This window comes from Salmo salar, unplaced genomic scaffold (genome assembly GCF_905237065.1).
Source record: "Salmo salar unplaced genomic scaffold, Ssal_v3.1, whole genome shotgun sequence".
NCBI classification, from domain to species: Eukaryota; Metazoa; Chordata; class Actinopteri; order Salmoniformes; family Salmonidae; genus Salmo; species Salmo salar.
Genome location: NW_025547600.1, coordinates 13,729 through 30,497, shown reverse-complemented (window position 1 = coordinate 30,497; position 16,769 = coordinate 13,729). Strand labels below are relative to the sequence as shown.

At 41.4% G+C, this 16,769-nt stretch overlaps 26 non-coding genes across 26 annotated transcripts; all 26 read right to left on the bottom strand.

The window, feature by feature from the left end:
* Nucleotides 1-1,858: 1,858 nt before the first annotated feature.
* Nucleotides 1,859-1,930, bottom strand: trnah-gug (transfer RNA histidin (anticodon GUG)). The gene has a single exon. It is a non-coding gene; the product is annotated as a tRNA-His (tRNA).
* Nucleotides 1,931-2,235: 305 nt separating this feature from the next.
* Nucleotides 2,236-2,309, bottom strand: trnat-agu (transfer RNA threonine (anticodon AGU)). The gene has a single exon. It is a non-coding gene; the product is annotated as a tRNA-Thr (tRNA).
* Nucleotides 2,310-2,839: 530 nt separating this feature from the next.
* Nucleotides 2,840-2,911, bottom strand: trnah-gug (transfer RNA histidin (anticodon GUG)). Its single transcript has one exon. It is a non-coding gene; the product is annotated as a tRNA-His (tRNA).
* Nucleotides 2,912-3,218: 307 nt separating this feature from the next.
* Nucleotides 3,219-3,292, bottom strand: trnat-agu (transfer RNA threonine (anticodon AGU)). Its single transcript has one exon. It is a non-coding gene; the product is annotated as a tRNA-Thr (tRNA).
* Nucleotides 3,293-3,822: 530 nt separating this feature from the next.
* trnah-gug (transfer RNA histidin (anticodon GUG)) lies at nucleotides 3,823-3,894 on the bottom strand. The gene has a single exon. It is a non-coding gene; the product is annotated as a tRNA-His (tRNA).
* Nucleotides 3,895-4,201: 307 nt separating this feature from the next.
* Nucleotides 4,202-4,275, bottom strand: trnat-agu (transfer RNA threonine (anticodon AGU)). Its single transcript has one exon. It is a non-coding gene; the product is annotated as a tRNA-Thr (tRNA).
* Nucleotides 4,276-5,184: 909 nt separating this feature from the next.
* Nucleotides 5,185-5,258, bottom strand: trnat-agu (transfer RNA threonine (anticodon AGU)). The gene has a single exon. It is a non-coding gene; the product is annotated as a tRNA-Thr (tRNA).
* Nucleotides 5,259-5,788: 530 nt separating this feature from the next.
* trnah-gug (transfer RNA histidin (anticodon GUG)) lies at nucleotides 5,789-5,860 on the bottom strand. Its single transcript has one exon. It is a non-coding gene; the product is annotated as a tRNA-His (tRNA).
* A 307-nt stretch (nucleotides 5,861-6,167) lies between these two features.
* Nucleotides 6,168-6,241, bottom strand: trnat-agu (transfer RNA threonine (anticodon AGU)). The gene has a single exon. It is a non-coding gene; the product is annotated as a tRNA-Thr (tRNA).
* Nucleotides 6,242-6,771: 530 nt separating this feature from the next.
* Nucleotides 6,772-6,843, bottom strand: trnah-gug (transfer RNA histidin (anticodon GUG)). Its single transcript has one exon. It is a non-coding gene; the product is annotated as a tRNA-His (tRNA).
* Nucleotides 6,844-7,150: 307 nt separating this feature from the next.
* Nucleotides 7,151-7,224, bottom strand: trnat-agu (transfer RNA threonine (anticodon AGU)). Its single transcript has one exon. It is a non-coding gene; the product is annotated as a tRNA-Thr (tRNA).
* A 530-nt stretch (nucleotides 7,225-7,754) lies between these two features.
* On the bottom strand, nucleotides 7,755-7,826 carry trnah-gug (transfer RNA histidin (anticodon GUG)). The gene has a single exon. It is a non-coding gene; the product is annotated as a tRNA-His (tRNA).
* A 307-nt stretch (nucleotides 7,827-8,133) lies between these two features.
* Nucleotides 8,134-8,207, bottom strand: trnat-agu (transfer RNA threonine (anticodon AGU)). The gene has a single exon. It is a non-coding gene; the product is annotated as a tRNA-Thr (tRNA).
* A 530-nt stretch (nucleotides 8,208-8,737) lies between these two features.
* trnah-gug (transfer RNA histidin (anticodon GUG)) lies at nucleotides 8,738-8,809 on the bottom strand. The gene has a single exon. It is a non-coding gene; the product is annotated as a tRNA-His (tRNA).
* Nucleotides 8,810-9,116: 307 nt separating this feature from the next.
* Nucleotides 9,117-9,190, bottom strand: trnat-agu (transfer RNA threonine (anticodon AGU)). Its single transcript has one exon. It is a non-coding gene; the product is annotated as a tRNA-Thr (tRNA).
* Nucleotides 9,191-9,720: 530 nt separating this feature from the next.
* On the bottom strand, nucleotides 9,721-9,792 carry trnah-gug (transfer RNA histidin (anticodon GUG)). Its single transcript has one exon. It is a non-coding gene; the product is annotated as a tRNA-His (tRNA).
* Nucleotides 9,793-10,099: 307 nt separating this feature from the next.
* On the bottom strand, nucleotides 10,100-10,173 carry trnat-agu (transfer RNA threonine (anticodon AGU)). The gene has a single exon. It is a non-coding gene; the product is annotated as a tRNA-Thr (tRNA).
* A 1,935-nt stretch (nucleotides 10,174-12,108) lies between these two features.
* trnah-gug (transfer RNA histidin (anticodon GUG)) lies at nucleotides 12,109-12,180 on the bottom strand. The gene has a single exon. It is a non-coding gene; the product is annotated as a tRNA-His (tRNA).
* A 307-nt stretch (nucleotides 12,181-12,487) lies between these two features.
* Nucleotides 12,488-12,561, bottom strand: trnat-agu (transfer RNA threonine (anticodon AGU)). The gene has a single exon. It is a non-coding gene; the product is annotated as a tRNA-Thr (tRNA).
* Nucleotides 12,562-13,471: 910 nt separating this feature from the next.
* trnat-agu (transfer RNA threonine (anticodon AGU)) lies at nucleotides 13,472-13,545 on the bottom strand. Its single transcript has one exon. It is a non-coding gene; the product is annotated as a tRNA-Thr (tRNA).
* A 530-nt stretch (nucleotides 13,546-14,075) lies between these two features.
* trnah-gug (transfer RNA histidin (anticodon GUG)) lies at nucleotides 14,076-14,147 on the bottom strand. The gene has a single exon. It is a non-coding gene; the product is annotated as a tRNA-His (tRNA).
* A 306-nt stretch (nucleotides 14,148-14,453) lies between these two features.
* trnat-agu (transfer RNA threonine (anticodon AGU)) lies at nucleotides 14,454-14,527 on the bottom strand. The gene has a single exon. It is a non-coding gene; the product is annotated as a tRNA-Thr (tRNA).
* Nucleotides 14,528-15,057: 530 nt separating this feature from the next.
* Nucleotides 15,058-15,129, bottom strand: trnah-gug (transfer RNA histidin (anticodon GUG)). The gene has a single exon. It is a non-coding gene; the product is annotated as a tRNA-His (tRNA).
* A 307-nt stretch (nucleotides 15,130-15,436) lies between these two features.
* On the bottom strand, nucleotides 15,437-15,510 carry trnat-agu (transfer RNA threonine (anticodon AGU)). Its single transcript has one exon. It is a non-coding gene; the product is annotated as a tRNA-Thr (tRNA).
* A 530-nt stretch (nucleotides 15,511-16,040) lies between these two features.
* trnah-gug (transfer RNA histidin (anticodon GUG)) lies at nucleotides 16,041-16,112 on the bottom strand. Its single transcript has one exon. It is a non-coding gene; the product is annotated as a tRNA-His (tRNA).
* Nucleotides 16,113-16,419: 307 nt separating this feature from the next.
* On the bottom strand, nucleotides 16,420-16,493 carry trnat-agu (transfer RNA threonine (anticodon AGU)). The gene has a single exon. It is a non-coding gene; the product is annotated as a tRNA-Thr (tRNA).
* Between the last annotated feature and the right edge of the window lie 276 nt (nucleotides 16,494-16,769).

Here is a 16,769-nt window from a genome sequence, read left to right as displayed (position 1 = left end):
TCGATATGGACACCTTCAATTGTCTAGCAACAGGGTTTCTTATGCTATGTTTTGGGACCCAAAGAGGGCCTGAGTATGTGAGAGGTGGGCAGCGAGATATCAGTAAAGTTTTGAAGTCACATACTATTTCTTCTTAACCTGTTAGGGCTAGGGGGCAGCATTGACACGGCTGGATAAAAAACATACCCGATTTAATCTGGTTACCACTCCTACTCAGTAACTAGAATATGCATATACTTATTACATATGGATAGAAAACACCCTAAATTTTCTAAAACTGTTTGAATGGTGTCTGTGAGTATAACAGAACTCAAATGGCAGGTCAAAACCTGAGAGATTCCTTTACAGGAAGTGGCCTGTCTGACCATTTCTGGAACTTCTTTGCCATCTCTATCATTTACTAAGGATCTCTGCTCTAACGTGACACTTCCCACGTCGTCCATAGGCTCTCATAGCCCGGGAAAAAAGAGAATGTCGTCATTCCAGCCCCAGGCTGAAACACATTATCGCCTTTCTCAAGTGGCCCATCAAGAGACACTAGCTTATGCGCGTGACCCCGACCGCCCCCGCCTTTGGGATTTTTTCCTCTGTTTGCCGAAAAGGAGATTCCCTGTCGGAATTTTACCGCTTTTCTACGAGAAAAATGACGTAAAAATTGATTTTAAACAGCGGTTGACATGCTTCGACGTACGGCAATTGAATACTTTGAATTTTATTGTCAGGAATTGCGCCAAGCGCGACACTTCTTTACTATTTCGGATAGTGTCTGGAACGCACTCGAACAAAACGCCGCTATTCGGATATAACGATGGATTATTTTGGACCAAACCAACATTTGTTATTGAAGTAGACGTCCTGGGTGTGCATTCTGACGAAGACAACAAAAGGTAATGACATTTTTATAATAGTAAATATGATTATGGTGAGTGCTAAACTTGCCGGATGTCTAAATAGCGAGCCCGTGATGCCTGGGCTATGTACTTAGAATATTGCAAAATGTGCTTTCACCAAAAAGCTATTTTAAAATCGGACATATCGAGTGCATAGAGGAGGTCTGTATCTATAATTCTTAAAATAATTGTTATGCTTTTTGTGAACGTTTATCGTGAGTAATTTAGTAAAATGTTAGCGAATTCCCCGTAAGTTTGCGGGGGGTATGCTAGTTCTGAACGTCACATGCTAATGTAAAAATCTGGTTTTTGATATAAATATGAACTTGATTGAACAAAACATGCATGTATTGTATAACATAATGTCCTAGGGTTGTCATCTGATGAAGATCATCAAAGGTGAGTGCTGCATTTAGCTGTCTTCTGGGTTTTGGTGACATTATATGCTGGCTTGAAAAATGGGTGTCTGATTATTTCTGGCTTGGTACTCTGCTGACATAATCTAATGTTTTGCTTTCGTTGTAAAGCCTTTTTGAAATCGGACAGTGTGGTTAGATTAACGAGAGTCTTATCTTTAAATGGCTGTAAAATAGTCATATGTTTGAGAAATTGAAGTAATAGGATTTTGAAGATTTTGAAAATCGCGCCACAGGCTGGCAGTGGATGTTACGTAGGTGGGACGAATTCGTCCCGCCGGTCCCATAGAGGTTAATTTGGGTCATTCGAGGACAGTACATTTTTCATTTGGGTCTCGAGCTGAATAAACTCAAGATCCTCTGACATGGATTCTTAAACTACGGTTTGGGACCCAAAGTTGGCATTAACATGTGATAGGTGTGTCACGAGATATGAGTAAACATTCAGAATCATACACTATTTCTTCATCATTTTGGTCGTTTCGGGGAGTTTCTTAGCTCACAAAGTTTCAACTCAATCAAAATTACAACCCTTTCGAAATGGCAATGAAGTGCCGTGACCCGGATTCGAACCGAGGTTGCTGCGGCCACAACGCAGAGTACTAACCACTATACGATCACGGCAAGCTAACAGAGATCGCTTGTAGAGTCTACTCATGCTCTGACAGAGAGTTGTACAAGCTGGCTAAACTCTTTTCATTTAACGCTCGAAATGAATAAACTGAAGAACCAGTTGAACTTCAGACAGTTGGTACGTTGTAATTCATTCAAAAAGCTCTCTTTTTCCGTGAACTTGGAATATCTCAATTGCACCCTCCTCAAGTTTTCTCTCCTCTCAACACATAATTCTGTTAACCAATTGGTTGAGAATAGCTGAGTGCCCTCCACTCTGACCTTTTCCATCAATGTGTTCAATGAACTGCTTGAAAAGGCTCTGCTGAGATTCGAACTCAGGATCTCCTGTTTACTAGACAGGCGCTTTAACCAACTAAGCCACGGCGCCCATAGACATCACGTCTGATGCAGGTAAGGTCACCGCCACACGTATTTAAGTCAAACCAGTCTCGTTCATTTAACCCATATCTCTGTCTTGCAAAATCACATCACAAAACAGATGTTATTTACTAATTTTGGAATCGATATGGATACCTACAATTGTCTAGCAACAGGGTTTCTTATGCTATGTTTTGGGACCCAAAGTGGGCCTGAGTATGTGAGAGGTGGGCAGCGAGATATCAGTAAACTTTTGAAGTCACATACTATTTCTTCTTAATTTGGGTCATTCGAGGACAGTACATTTTTCATTTGGGTCTCGAGCTGAATAAACTCAAGATCCTCTGACATGGATTCTTAAACTACGGTTTGGGACCCAAAGTTGGCATTAACATGTGATAGGTGTGTCACGAGATATGAGTAAACATTCAGAATCATACACTATTTCTTCATCATTTTGGTCGTTTCGGGGAGTTTCTTAGCTCACAGAGTAAGTTTCAACTCAATCAAAATTACAACCCTTTCGAAATGGCAATGAAGTGCCGTGACCCGGATTCGAACCGAGGTTGCTGCGGCCACAACGCAGAGTACTAACCACTATACGATCACGGCAAGCTAACAGAGATCGCTTGTAGAGTCTACTCATGCTCTGACAGAGAGTTGTACAAGCTGGCTAAACTCTTTTCATTTAACGCTCGAAATGAATAAACTGAAGAACCAGTTGAACTTCAGACAGTTGGTACGTTGTAATTCATTCAAAAAGCTCTCTTTTTCCGTGAACTTGGAATATCTCAATTGCACCCTCCTCAAGTTTTCTCTCCTCTCAACACTCATAATTCTGTTAACCAATTGGTTGAGAATAGCTGAGTGCCCTCCACTCTGACCTTTTCCATCAATGTGTTCAATGAACTGCTTGAAAAGGCTCTGCTGAGATTCGAACTCAGGATCTCCTGTTTACTAGACAGGCGCTTTAACCAACTAAGCCACAGCGCCCATAGACATCACGTCTGATGCAGGTAAGGTCACCGCCACACGTGTTTAAGTCAAACCAGTCTCGTTCATTTAACCCATATCTCTGTCTTGCAAAATCACATCACAAAACAGATGTTATTTACTAATTTTGGAATCGATATGGACACCTTCAATTGTCTAGCAACAGGGTTTCTTATGCTATGTTTTGGGACCCAAAGAGGGCCTGAGTATGTGAGAGGTGGGCAGCGAGATATCAGTAAAGTTTTGAAGTCACATACTATTTCTTCTTAATTTGGGTCATTCGAGGACAGTACATTTTTCATTTGGGTCTCGAGCTGGATAAACTCAAGATCCTCTGACATGGATTCTTAAACTACGGTTTGGGACCCAAAGTTGGCATTAACATGTGATAGGTGTGTCACGAGATATGAGTAAACATTCAGAATCATACACTATTTCTTCATCATTTTGGTCGTTTCGGGGAGTTTCTTAGCTCACAGAGTAAGTTTCAACTCAATCAAAATTACAACCCTTTCGAAATGGCAATGAAGTGCCGTGACCCGGATTCGAACCGGGGTTGCTGCGGCCACAACGCAGAGTACTAACCACTATACGATCACGGCAAGCTAACAGAGATTGCTTGTAGAGCCTACTCATGCTCTGACAGAGAGTTGTACAAGCTGGCTAAACTCTTTTCATTTAGCGCTCGAAATGAATAAACTGAAGAACCAGTTGAACTTCAGACAGTTGGTACGTTGTAATTCATTCAAAAAGCTCTCTTTTTCCGTGAATTTGGAATATCTCAATTGCACCCTCCTCAAGTTTTCTCTCCTCTCAACACTCCTAATTCTGTTAACCCATTGGTTGAGAATAGCAGAGTGCCCTCCACTCTGACCTTTTCCATCAATGTGTTCAATGAACTGCTTGAAAAGGCTCTGCTGAGATTCGAACTCAGGATCTCCTGTTTACTAGACAGGCGCTTTAACCAACTAAGCCACAGCGCCCATAGACATCACGTCTGATGCAGGTAAGGTCACCGCCACACGTATTTAAGTCAAACCAGTCTCGTTCATTTAACCCATATCTCTGTCTTGCAAAATCACATCACAAAACAGATGTTATTTACTAATTTTGGAATCGATATGGATACCTACAATTGTCTAGCAACAGGGTTTCTTATGCTATGTTTTGGGACCCAAAGTGGGCCTGAGTATGTGAGAGGTGGGCAGCGAGATATCAGTAAACTTTTGAAGTCACATACTATTTCTTCTTAATTTGGGTCATTCGAGGACAGTACATTTTTCATTTGGGTCTCGAGCTGAATAAACTCAAGATCCTCTGACATGGATTCTTAAACTACGGTTTGGGACCCAAAGTTGGCATTAACATGTGATAGGTGTGTCACGAGATATGAGTAAACATTTAGAATCATACACTATTTCTTCATCATTTTGGTCGTTTCGGGGAGTTTCTTAGCTCACAGAGTAAGTTTCAACTCAATCAAAATTACAACCCTTTCGAAATGGCAATGAAGTGCCGTGAACCGGATTCGAACCGGAGTTGCTGCGGCCACATCGCAGAGTACTAACCACTATACGATCACGGCAATCTAACAGAGATTGCTTGTAGAGCCTACTCATGCTCTGACAGAGAGTTGTACAAGCTGGCTAAACTCTTTTCATTTAGCGCTCGAAATGAATAAACTGAAGAACCAGTTGAACTTCAGACAGTTGGTACGTTGTAATTCATTCAAAAAGCCCTCTTTTTCCGTGAATTTGGAATATCTCAATTGCACCCTCCTCAAGTTTTCTCTCCTCTCAACACTCATAATTCTGTTAACCAATTGGTTGAGAATAGCTGAGTGCCCTCCACTCTGACCTTTTCCATCAATGTGTTCAATGAACTGCTTGAAAAGGCTCTGCTGAGATTCGAACTCAGGATCTCCTGTTTACTAGACAGGCGCTTTAACCAACTAAGCCACAGCGCCCATAGACATCACGTCTGATGCAGGTAAGGTCACCGCCACACGTATTTAAGTCAAACCAGTCTCGTTCATTTAACCCATATCTCTGTCTTGCAAAATCACATCACAAAACAGATGTTATTTACTAATTTTGGAATCGATATGGATACCTACAATTGTCTAGCAACAGGGTTTCTTATGCTATGTTTTGGGACCCAAAGTGGGCCTGAGTATGTGAGAGGTGGGCAGCGAGATATCAGTAAACTTTTGAAGTCACATACTATTTCTTCTTAATTTGGGTCATTCGAGGACAGTACATTTTTCATTTGGGTCTCGAGCTGAATAAACTCAAGATCCTCTGACATGGATTCTTAAACTACGGTTTGGGACCCAAAGTTGGCATTAACATGTGATAGGTGTGTCACGAGATATGAGTAAACATTCAGAATCATACACTATTTCTTCATCATTTTGGTCGTTTCGGGGAGTTTCTTAGCTCACAGAGTAAGTTTCAACTCAATCAAAATTACAACCCTTTCGAAATGGCAATGAAGTGCCGTGACCCGGATTCGAACCGGGGTTGCTGCGGCCACAACGCAGAGTACTAACCACTATACGATCACGGCAAGCTAACAGAGATTGCTTGTAGAGCCTACTCATGCTCTGACAGAGAGTTGTACAAGCTGGCTAAACTCTTTTCATTTAGCGCTCGAAATGAATAAACTGAAGAACCAGTTGAACTTCAGACAGTTGGTACGTTGTAATTCATTCAAAAAGCTCTCTTTTTCCGTGAATTTGGAATATCTCAAATGCACCCTCCTCAAGTTTTCTCTCCTCTCAACACTCATAATTCTGTTAACCAATTGGTTGAGAATAGCTGAGTGCCCTCCACTCTGACCTTTTCCATCAATGTGTTCAATGAACTGCTTGAAAAGGCTCTGCTGAGATTCGAACTCAGGATCTCCTGTTTACTAGACAGGCGCTTTAACCAACTAAGCCACAGCGCCCGTAGACATCACGTCTGATGCAGGTAAGGTCACCGCCACACGTATTTAAGTCAAACCAGTCTCGTTCATTTAACCCATATCTCTGTCTTGCAAAATCACATCACAAAACAGATGTTATTTACTAATTTTGGAATCGATATGGATACCTACAATTGTCTAGCAACAGGGTTTCTTATGCTATGTTTTGGGACCCAAAGTGGGACAGAGTATGTGAGAGGTGGGCAGCGAGATATCAGTAAACTTTTGAAGTCACATACTATTTCTTCTTAATTTGGGTCATTCGAGAACAGTACATTTTTCATTTGGGTCTCGAGCTGAATAAACTCAAGATCCTCTGACATGGATTCTTAAACTACGGTTTGGGACCCAAAGTTGGCATTAACATGTGATAGGTGTGTCACGAGATATGAGTAAACATTCAGAATCATACACTATTTCTTCATCATTTTGGTCGTTTCGGGGAGTTTCTTAGCTCACAGAGTAAGTTTCAACTCAATCAAAATTACAACCCTTTCGAAATGGCAATGAAGTGCCGTGACCCGGATTCGAACCGGGGTTGCTGCGGCCACAACGCAGAGTACTAACCACTATACAATCACGGCAAGCTAACAGAGACTGCTTCTAGAACCTACTCATGCTCTGACAGAGAGGTGTACAAGCTGGCTAAACTCTTTTCATTTAGCGCTCGAAATGAATAAACTGAAGAACCAGTTGAACTTCAGACAGTTGGTACGTTGTAATTCATTCAAAAAGCTCTCTTTTTCCGTGAATTTGGAATATCTCAATTGCACCCTCCTCAAGTTTTCTCTCCTCTCAACACTCATAATTCTGTTAACCCATTGGTTGAGAATAGCTGAGTGCCCTCCACTCTGAGCTTTTCCATCAATGTATTCAATGAACTGCTTGAAAAGGCTCTGCTGAGATTCGAACTCAGGATCTCCTGTTTACTAGACAGGCGCTTTAACCAACTAAGCCACAGCGCCCATAGACATCACGTCTGATGCAGGTAAGGTCACCGCCACACGTATTTAAGTCAAACCAGTCTCGTTCATTTAACCCATATCTCTGTCTTGCAAAATCACATCACAAAACAGATGTTATTTACTAATTTTGGAATCGATATGGATACCTACAATTGTCTAGCAACAGGGTTTCTTATGCTATGTTTTGGGACCCAAAGTGGGCCTGAGTATGTGAGAGGTGGGCAGCGAGATATCAGTAAACTTTTGAAGTCACATACTATTTCTTCTTAATTTGGGTCATTCGAGGACAGTACATTTTTCATTTGGGTCTCGAGCTGAATAAACTCAAGATCCTCTGACATGGATTCTTAAACTACGGTTTGGGACCCAAAGTTGGCATTAACATGTGATAGGTGTGTCACGAGATATGAGTAAACATTCAGAATCATACACTATTTCTTCATCATTTTGGTCGTTTCGGGGAGTTTCTTAGCTCACAGAGTAAGTTTCAACTCAATCAAAATTACAACCCTTTCGAAATGGCAATGAAGTGCCGTGACCCGGATTCGAACCGGGGTTGCTGCGGCCACAACGCAGAGTACTAACCACTATACGATCACGGCAAGCTAACAGAGACTGCTTCTAGAGCCTACTCATGCTCTGACAGAGAGGTGTACAAGCTGGCTAAACTCTTTTCATTTAGCGCTCGAAATGAATAAACTGAAGAACCAGTTGAACTTCAGACAGTTGGTACGTTGTAATTCATTCAAAAAGCTCTCTTTTTCCGTGAATTTGGAATATCTCAATTGCACCCTCCTCAAGTTTTCTCTCCTCTCAACACTCATAATTCTGTTAACCCATTGGTTGAGAATAGCTGAGTGCCCTCCACTCTGAGCTTTTCCATCAATGTATTCAATGAACTGCTTGAAAAGGCTCTGCTGAGATTCGAACTCAAGATCTCCTATTTACTAGACAGGCGCTTTAACCAACTAAGCCACAGCGCCCGTAGACATCACGTCTGATGCAGGTAAGGTCACCGCCACACGTATTTAAGTCAAACCAGTCTCGTTCATTTAACCCATATCTCTGTCTTGCAAAATCACATCACAAAACAGATGTTATTTACTAATTTTGGAATCGATATGGACACCTTCAATTGTCTAGCAACAGGGTTTCTTATGCTATGTTTTGGGACCCAAAGTGGGCCTGAGTATGTGAGAGGTGGGCAGCGAGATATCAGTAAACTTTTGAAGTCACATACTATTTCTTCTTAATTTGGGTCATTCGAGGACAGTACATTTTTCATTTGGGTCTCGAGCTGAATAAACTCAAGATCCTCTGACATGGATTCTTAAACTACGGTTTGGGACCCAAAGTTGGCATTAACATGTGATAGGTGTGTCACGAGATATGAGTAAACATTCAGAATCATACACTATTTCTTCATCATTTTGGTCGTTTCGGGGAGTTTCTTAGCTCACAGAGTAAGTTTCAACTCAATCAAAATTACAACCCTTTCGAAATGGCAATGAAGTGCCGTGACCCGGATTCGAACCGAGGTTGCTGCGGCCACAACGCAGAGTACTAACCACTATACGATCACGGCAAGCTAACAGAGACTGCTTCTAGAGCCTACTCATGCTCTGACAGAGAGGTGTACAAGCTGGCTAAACTCTTTTCATTTAGCGCTCGAAATGAATAAACTGAAGAACCAGTTGAACTTCAGACAGTTGGTACGTTGTAATTCATTCAAAAAGCTCTCTTTTTCCGTGAATTTGGAATATCTCAATTGCACCCTCCTCAAGTTTTCTCTCCTCTCAACACTCCTAATTCTGTTAACCCATTGGTTGAGAATAGCTGAGTGCCCTCCACTCTGAGCTTTTCCATCAATGTGTTCAATGAACTGCTTGAAAAGGCTCTGCTGAGATTCGAACTCAGGATCTCCTGTTTACTAGACAGGCGCTTTAACCAACTAAGCCACAGCGCCCATAGACATCACGTCTGATGCAGGTAAGGTCACCGCCACACGTATTTAAGTCAAACCAGTCTCGTTCATTTAACCCATATCTCTGTCTTGCAAAATCACATCACAAAACAGATGTTATTTACTAATTTTGGAATCGATATGGACACCTTCAATTGTCTAGCAACAGGGTTTCTTATGCTATGTTTTGGGACCCAAAGTGGGCCTGAGTATGTGAGAGGTGGGCAGCGAGATATCAGTAAACTTTTGAAGTCACATACTATTTCTTCTTAATTTGGGTCATTCGAGGACAGTACATTTTTCATTTGGGTCTCGAGCTGAATAAACTCAAGATCCTCTGACATGGATTCTTAAACTACGGTTTGGGACCCAAAGTTGGCATTAACATGTGATAGGTGTGTCACGAGATATGAGTAAACATTCAGAATCATACACTATTTCTTCATCATTTTGGTCGTTTCGGGGAGTTTCTTAGCTCACAGAGTAAGTTTCAACTCAATCAAAATTACAACCCTTTCGAAATGGCAATGAAGTGCCGTGACCCGGATTCGAACCGGGGTTGCTGCGGCCACAACGCAGAGTACTAACCACTATACGATCACGGCAAGCTAACAGAGACTGCTTCTAGAGCCTACTCATGCTCTGACAGAGAGGTGTACAAGCTGGCTAAACTCTTTTCATTTAGCGCTCGAAATGAATAAACTGAAGAGCCAGTTGAACTTCAGACAGTTGGTACGTTGTAATTCATTCAAAAAGCTCTCTTTTTCCGTGAATTTGGAATATCTCAATTGCACCCTCCTCAAGTTTTCTCTCCTCTCAACACTCCTAATTCTGTTAACCCATTGGTTGAGAATAGCTGAGTGCCCTCCACTCTGAGCTTTTCCATCAATGTGTTCAATGAACTGCTTGAAAAGGCTCTGCTGAGATTCGAACTCAAGATCTCCTATTTACTAGACAGGCGCTTTAACCAACTAAGCCACAGCGCCCATAGACATCACGTCTGATGCAGGTAAGGTCACCGCCACACGTATTTAACCTGTTGGGTCTAGGGGGCAGCATTTGCACGTCTGGATAAAAAAAATGTACCCGATTTAATCTGGTTACTAATCCTACCCAGTAACTAGAATATGCATATACTTATTATATATGGATAGAAAACACTCTAAAGTTTCCAAAACTGTTTGAATGGTGTCTGTGAGTATAACAGAACTCATTTGGCAGGCAAAACCCTGAGACATTTTCTGACAGGAAGTGGATACCTGATGTGTTGTATTGACTTTAAACCTCTCCCATTGAAAAACACAGGGGTTTAGGAATATTTTGGCACTTCCTATTGCTTCCACTAGATGTCACCAGCCTTTACAAAGTGTTTTGAGTCTTCTGGAGGGAGATCTGACCGAACAAGAGCCATGGAACGGTGATGTCCCATTAGACACCTGGCGCGCTACTTCATGTTGGGTACCCTCGTTCCAATACGTTATAAAAGGCTATGCATTCGTCCACCTTGAATATTATTCATGTTCTGGTTAAAAAGGCCCTAATGATTTATGCTATACAACGTTTGACATGTTTGAACGAACGGAAATATATTTTTTCCCCCTCGTTCATGACGAGAAGTCCGGCTGGCTTACATCATGTGCTAACGAGACGGAGATTTTTGGACATAAATGATGAGCTTTTTTGAACAAAACTACATTCGTTATGGACCTGTGATACCTGGAAGTGACATCTGATGAAGAGAATCAAAGGTAATGGATTATTTACATAGTATTTTCGATTTTAGATCTCCCCAACATGACGTCTAGTCTGTATCGCAACGCCGTATTTTTCTGGGCACAGTGCTCAGATTATTGCAAAGTGTGATTTCCCAGTAAGGTTATTTTTAAATCTGGCAAGTTGATTGCGTTCAAAAGATGTAAATCTATAATTCTTTAAATGACAATATAATATTTTACCAATGTTTTCTAATTTTAATTATTTAATTTCTGACGCTGACTTGACTGCCGGTTATTGGAGGGAAACGATTTCCTCAACATCAATGCCATAGTAAAACGCTGTTTTTGTATATAAATATGAACTTGATAGAACTAAAAATGCATGCATTGTCTAACATAATGTCCTAGGAGTGTCATCTGATGGAGATTGTAAAAGGTTAGTGTATCATTTTAGCTGGTTTTATGGTTTTGGTGACCCTGTCTTTGACTTGACAAAACATTACACACAACTCTTGTAAATGTACTGTCCTAACATACTCTAAATTTATGCTTTCGCCGTAAAACCTTTTTGAAATCGTAAAACGTGGTTAGATTAAGGAGATGTTTATCTTTCAAATGGTGTAACATAGTTGTATTTTTGAAAAATTTGAATTTTGACATTTATTTGGATTCAAATTTGCCGCTCTTGAAATGCACCTGCTGTTGATGGAGTGCACCACAGGTGGCACGCTAGCGTCCCACCTAGCCCCAAGAGGTTAACCCATATCTCTGTCTTGCAAAATCACATCACAAAACAGATGTTATTTACTAATTTTGGAATCGATATGGACACCTACAATTGTCTAGCAACAGGGTTTCTTATGCTATGTTTTGGGACCCAAAGTGGGCCTGAGTATGTGAGAGGTGGGCAGCGAGATATCAGTAAACTTTTGAAGTCACATACTATTTCTTCTTAATTTGGGTCATTCGAGGACAGTACATTTTTCATTTGGGTCTCGAGCTGAATAAACTCAAGATCCTCTGACATGGATTCTTAAACTACGGTTTGGGACCCAAAGTTGGCATTAACATGTGATAGGTGTGTCACGAGATATGAGTAAACATTCAGAATCATACACTATTTCTTCATCATTTTGGTCGTTTCTTAGCTCACAGAGTAAGTTTCAACTCAATCAAAATTACAACCCTTTCGAAATGGCAATGAAGTGCCGTGACCCGGATTCGAACCGGGGTTGCTGCGGCCACAACGCAGAGTACTAACCACTATACGATCACGGCAAGCTAACAGAGACTGCTTGTAGAGCCTACTCATGCTCTGACAGAGAGTTGTACAAGCTGGCTAAACTCTTTTCATTTAGCGCTCGAAATGAATAAACTGAAGAACCAGTTGAACTTCAGACAGTTGGTACGTTGTAATTCATTCAAAAAGCTCTCTTTTTCCGTGAATTTGGAATATCTCAATTGCACCCTCCTCAAGTTTTCTCTCCTCTCAACACTCCTAATTCTGTTAACCAATTGGTTGAGAATAGCAGAGTGCCCTCCACTCTGACCTTTTCCATCAATGTGTTCAATGAACTGCTTGAAAAGGCTCTGCTGAGATTCGAACTCAGGATCTCCTGTTTACTAGACAGGCGCTTTAACCAACTAAGCCACAGCGCCCATAGACATCACGTCTGATGCAGGTAAGGTCACCGCCACACGTATTTAAGTCAAACCAGTCTCGTTCATTTAACCCATATCTCTGTCTTGCAAAATCACATCACAAAACAGATGTTATTTACTAATTTTGGAATCGATATGGATACCTACAATTGTCTAGCAACAGGGTTTCTTATGCTATGTTTTGGGACCCAAAGTGGGCCTGAGTATGTGAGAGGTGGGCAGCGAGATATCAGTAAACTTTTGAAGTCACATACTATTTCTTCTTAATTTGGGTCATTCGAGGACAGTACATTTTTCATTTGGGTCTCGAGCTGAATAAACTCAAGATCCTCTGACATGGATTCTTAAACTACGGTTTGGGACCCAAAGTTGGCATTAACATGTGATAGGTGTGTCACGAGATATGAGTAAACATTCAGAATCATACACTATTTCTTCATCATTTTGGTCGTTTCGGGGAGTTTCTTAGCTCACAGAGTAAGTTTCAACTCAATCAAAATTACAACCCTTTCGAAATGGCAATGAAGTGCCGTGACCCGCATTCGAACCGAGGGTTGCTGCGGCCACAACGCAGAGTACTAACCACTATACGATCACGGCAAGCTAACAGAGATTGCTTGTAGAGCCTACTCATGCTCTGACAGAGAGCTGTACAAGCTGGCTAAACTCTTTTCATTTAGCGCTCGAAATGAATAAACTGAAGAACCAGTTGAACTTCAGACAGTTGGTACGTTGTAATTCATTCAAAAAGCTCTCTTTTTCCGTGAATTTGGTATATCTCAATTGCACCCTCCTCAAGTTTTCTCTCCTCTCAACACTCATAATTCTGTTAACCAATTGGTTGAGAATAGCTGAGTGCCCTCCACTCTGACCTTTTCCATCAATGTGTTCAATGAACTGCTTGAAAAGGCTCTGCTGAGATTCGAACTCAGGATCTCCTGTTTACTAGACAGGCGCTTTAACCAACTAAGCCACAGCGCCCATAGACATCACGTCTGATGCAGGTAAGGTCACCGCCACACGTATTTAAGTCAAACCAGTCTCGTTCATTTAACCCATATCTCTGTCTTGCAAAATCACATCACAAAACAGATGTTATTTACTAATTTTGGAATCGATATGGATACCTACAATTGTCTAGCAACAGGGTTTCTTATGCTATGTTTTGGGACCCAAAGTGGGCCTGAGTATGTGAGAGGTGGGCAGCGAGATATCAGTAAACTTTTGAAGTCACATACTATTTCTTCTTAATTTGGGTCATTCGAGGACAGTACATTTTTCATTTGGGTCTCGAGCTGAATAAACTCAAGATCCTCTGACATGGATTCTTAAACTACGGTTTGGGACCCAAAGTTGGCATTAACATGTGATAGGTGTGTCACGAGATATGAGTAAACATTCAGAATCATACACTATTTCTTCATCATTTTGGTCGTTTCGGGGAGTTTCTTAGCTCACAGAGTAAGTTTCAACTCAATCAAAATTACAACCCTTTCGAAATGGCAATGAAGTGCCGTGACCCGGATTCGAACCGAGGTTGCTGCGGCCACAACGCAGAGTACTAACCACTATACGATCACGGCAAGCTAACAGAGATCGCTTGTAGAGCCTACTCATGCTCTGACAGAGAGTTGTACAAGCTGGCTAAACTCTTTTCATTTAGCGCTCGAAATGAATAAACTGAAGAACCAGTTGAACTTCAGACAGTTGGTACGTTGTAATTCATTCAAAAGCTCTCTTTTTCCGTGAATTTGGAATATCTCAATTGCACCCTCCTCAAGTTTTCTCTCCTCTCAACACTCATAATTCTGTTAACCAATTGGTTGAGAATAGCTGAGTGCCCTCCACTCTGACCTTTTCCATCAATGTGTTCAATGAACTGCTTGAAAAGGCTCTGCTGAGATTCGAACTCAGGATCTCCTGTTTACTAGACAGGCGCTTTAACCAACTAAGCCACAGCGCCCATAGACAGCACGTCTGATGCAGGTAAGGTCACCGCCACACGTATTTAAGTCAAACCAGTCTCGTTCATTTAACCCATATCTCTGTCTTGCAAAATCACATCACAAAACAGATGTTATTTACTAATTTTGGAATCGATATGGATACCTACAATTGTCTAGCAACAGGGTTTCTTATGCTATGTTTTGGGACCCAAAGTGGGCCTGAGTATGTGAGAGGTGGGCAGCGAGATATCAGTAAACTTTTGAAGTCACATACTATTTCTTCTTAATTTGGGTCATTCGAGGACAGTACATTTTTCATTTGGGTCTCGAGCTGAATAAACTCAAGATCCTCTGACATGGATTCTTAAACTACGGTTTGGGACCCAAAGTTGGCATTAACATGTGATAGGTGTGTCACGAGATATGAGTAAACATTCAGAATCATACACTATTTCTTCATCATTTTGGTCGTTTCGGGGAGTTTCTTAGCTCACAGAGTAAGTTTCAACTCAATCAAAATTACAACCCTTTCGAAATGGCAATGAAGTGCCGTGACCCGGATTCGAACCGAGGTTGCTGCGGCCACAACGCAGAGTACTAACCACTATACGATCACGGCAAGCTAACAGAGATTGCTTATAGAGCCTACTCATGCTCTGACAGAGAGGTGTACAAGCTGGCTAAACTCTTTTCATTTAGCGCTCGAAATGAATAAACTGAAGAACCAGTTGAACTTCAGACAGTTGGTACGTTGTAATTCATTCAAAAAGCTCTCTTTTTCCGTGAATTTGGAATATCTCAATTGCACCCTCCTCAAGTTTTCTCTCCTCTCAACACTCCTAATTCTGTTAACCCATTGGTTGAGAATAGCAGAGTGCCCTCCACTCTGACCTTTTCCATCAATGTGTTCAATGAACTGCTTGAAAAGGCTCTGCTGAGATTCGAACTCAGGATCTCCTGTTTACTAGACAGGCGCTTTAACCAACTAAGCCACAGCGCCCATAGACATCACGTCTGATGCAGGTAAGGTCACCGCCACACGTATTTAAGTCAAACCAGTCTCGTTCATTTAACCCATATCTCTGTCTTGCAAAATCACATCACAAAACAGATGTTATTTACTAATTTTGGAATCGATATGGATACCTACAATTGTCTAGCAACAGGGTTTCTTATGCTATGTTTTGGGACCCAAAGTGGGCCTGAGTATGTGAGAGGTGGGCAGCGAGATATCAGTAAACTTTTGAAGTCACATACTATTTCTTCTTAATTTGGGTCATTCGAGGACAGTACATTTTTCATTTGGGTCTCGAGCTGAATAAACTCAAGATCCTCTGACATGGATTCTTAAACTACGGTTTGGGACCCAAAGTTGGCATTAACATGTGATAGGTGTGTCACGAGATATGAGTAAACATTCAGAATCATACACTATTTCTTCATCATTTTGGTCGTTTCGGGGAGTTTCTTAGCTCACAGAGTAAGTTTCAACTCAATCAAAATTACAACCCTTTCGAAATGGCAATGAAGTGCCGTGACCCGGATTCGAACCGGGGTTGCTGCGGCCACAACGCAGAGTACTAACCACTATACGATCACGGCAAGCTAACAGAGATTGCTTGTAGAGCCTACTCATGCTCTGACAGAGAGTTGTACAAGCTGGCTAAACTCTTTTCATTTAGCGCTCGAAATGAATAAACTGAAGAACCAGTTGAACTTCAGACAGTTGGTACGTTGTAATTCATTCAAAAAGCTCTCTTTTTCCGTGAATTTGGAATATCTCAATTGCACCCTCCTCAAGTTTTCTCTCCTCTCAACACTCCTAATTCTGTTAACCCATTGGTTGAGAATAGCAGAGTGCCCTCCACTCTGAGCTTTTCCATCAATGTGTTCAATGAACTGCTTGAAAAGGCTCTGCTGAGATTCGAACTCAGGATCTCCTGTTTACTAGACAGGCGCTTTAACCAACTAAGCCACAGCGCCCATAGACATCACGTCTGATGCAGGTAAGGTCACCGCCACACGTATTTAAGTCAAACCAGTCTCGTTCATTTAACCCATATCTCTGTCTTGCAAAATCACATCACAAAACAGATGTTATTTACTAATTTTGGAATCGATATGGATACCTACAATTGTCTAGCAACAGGGTTTCTTATGCTATGTTTTGGGACCCAAAGTGGGCCTGAGTATGTGAGAGGTGGGCAGCGAGATATCAGTAAACTTTTGAAGTCACATACTATTTCTTCTTAATTTGGG